At 47.3% G+C, this 2498-nt stretch overlaps 1 non-coding gene across 1 annotated transcript; it reads right to left on the bottom strand.

Annotated features, from left to right (window-relative positions):
- Nucleotides 1–1035: 1035 nt before the first annotated feature.
- Nucleotides 1036–1111, bottom strand: trnat-ugu. The gene has a single exon. It is a non-coding gene; the product is annotated as a tRNA-Thr (tRNA).
- Between the last annotated feature and the right edge of the window lie 1387 nt (nt 1112–2498).

The raw sequence follows: 2498 nt of genomic DNA, 5'->3' as shown, positions 1-2498 counted from the left end.
TCTAATCCAGAAGTTTATAAGAAATCCCGCTATGCCCTCCTCCGAACCATCAAACAGGCAACGCATCAATACAGGACTAAGATTGAATCGTACTACACCGGCTCCGACGCTCGTCTGATGTGGCAGGGCTTGCAAGCTATTACAGACTACAAAGGGAAGCACAGCCGAAAGCTGCCCAGTGACACAAGCCTACCAGACAAGCTAAATAACTTCTATGCTCGCTTTGAGGCAAGTAACACTGAAACAAGCATGAGAGCATCAGCTGTTCTGGATCACTGTTCTCACGCTCTCCGCAGCTGATGTAAGACCTTTAAACAGGTCAACATTCACAAGGCCGCTGGGCCAGACGGATCACCAAGACTTGTACTTCGAGCATGCGCTGACACACTGGCAAGTGTCTTCAGTGACATTTTTAACCTCTCCATGTCAGTCTGGAATACAGGATGTTTCAAGCAGACCACCATAGTCCCTGTGCCAAAGAACACTAAGGTAACCTGCCTAAATGACTACCCGTAGCACTCATGTCTGTAGCCATGAAATGCTTTGAAAGGCTGGTCATGGCTCACATCAACACCATTGTCCCAGAAACCCTAGACCCACTCCTATTTGCATACCGCACCAACAGATCCACAGATGATGCAATCTCCATTGCACTCCACACTGCCCTTTCCCACCTGGACAATGGGAACACCTATGTGTTAATGCTTTTCATTGACTAAAGCTCAGCGTTCAACACCATAAGGCTCTCAAAGCTCATCAATAAGCTAAGACCCTGGGACTATATACCTCCCTCTGCAACTGGATTCTAGACTTCCTGATGGGCCACCCCCAGGTGGTAAAGGTAGGTAACAACACATCCCCCACGCTGATCCTCAACACAGTGGCTCCTCAGGGATGTGTGCAACACAGTGGCTCCTCAGGGATGTGTGCTCAGTCTCCTCCTGTACTCCCTGTTCATAATAATAATAATAATATGCCATTTAGCAGACGCTTTTATCCAAAGCGACTTACAGTCATGTGTGCATACATTCTACGTATGGGTGGTCCCGGGAATCGAACCCACTACCCTGGCGTTACAAGCGCCATGCTCTACCAACTGAGCTACACTCATGACTGCACGGCTAGGCACAACTCCAACATCATTAAGTGTGCTGATGACACAACAGTGGTAGGCCTGATCACCGACAACATTGAGACAGCCTATAGGGAGGTCGTCAGAGACCGGACAATGTGGTGCAAGGACAACAACCTGTCCCTCAGCGTAATCAAGATTAAGGAGATGATTGTGGACTACAGGAAAAGGAGGACCAAACACGACTTTAGTGGAGCAGGTTGAGAGCACCAAGTTCCTTGGTGTCCACATCACCAACAAATTGACATGGTCCAAGCACACCAAGACAGTCATGAAGAGAGGATGACAAAACCTATTCCCCCTCAGGAAAAATGAAAAGATTTGGCATGTGTCCTCATTCTCAAAAATGTTTTACAGCTGCACCATCGAGAGCATCCTGACTTTTTGCATCACTGCCTGTTCAGCCTCTGACCGCAAGGCACTACAGAGGGTAGTGTGTACGGCCCAGTACATCACCGGGGCCAAGTGTCCTGCCATCCAGGCCCTCTATACCAGGCCCTCTATACCATGCTGTGTCAGAGGAAGGCCCTATAAATTGTCAGACTCCAGCCACCCGAGTCATACACTGTTCTCTCTTCTACCTCAAGGAAAGTGTACCAGAGCACCAAGTCTAGGTCCAAGAGGTTCTAAACAGCTTCAACCCCCACGCCATAAGACTCCGGAACAGCTAATCAATTGGATACCCCCCCCCCCCCCCCCCCCCCCCCCCCCGCTGCTACTCTCTGTTATTATCTATGCATAGCCACTTTAATAATCCTACCCACAATTACCTCGACACCGGTGCCCCCGCACATTGACCGGTACCCCCTGTATATAGCCCCACTTTTATTTACTACTGCTTTTTAATTATTAGCTTTTTTTTTTTGTTATTTCTTAACTGCGCTGTCGGTTAAGGGCTTGTAATTAAACATTTCACTGTAAGGTCTAAACCTGTTGTATTCGACGCATGTGACAGATAAAATTTGATTTGCATAAGTATTTACCCCCTTTGTTTAGGCAAGCCTTAATTAGTTCAGAAGTGAAATGTGGCTAAAAACAATGTGGCTTCAGCTACATGAGGGGTTGAGGGGTTGACCTAATTTTTTTTCTCCCTCTGGCACAGCGGTCTAAGGCACTGCATCTCGGTGTTAGAGGCGTCACTACAGACACCCTGGATGAAATCCATTCCGTGATTGGATGTCCCATATGGCGGCACATTTGGTGCAGCATCGTCCGTGTTTGGCCGGTGTAGGCCGTCATTGTAAATAAGAATTTGTTCTTCACTGACTTGCCTAGTTAAGTAAAATAAAAAATACATAAGGTCGTAAGGTCCCTCGGTTAATTTTTGAATTTCTAGAATAGACAGAGCTTTTCGAAAGCCTCATAA

The sequence above is a fragment of the Oncorhynchus gorbuscha genome, unplaced genomic scaffold (genome assembly GCF_021184085.1).
Source record: "Oncorhynchus gorbuscha isolate QuinsamMale2020 ecotype Even-year unplaced genomic scaffold, OgorEven_v1.0 Un_scaffold_134:::fragment_2:::debris, whole genome shotgun sequence".
NCBI lineage: Eukaryota > Metazoa > Chordata > Actinopteri > Salmoniformes > Salmonidae > Oncorhynchus > Oncorhynchus gorbuscha.
Note: the sequence above shows the minus strand (reverse complement) of the source record. Positions and strands in the feature narration are given on the sequence as shown.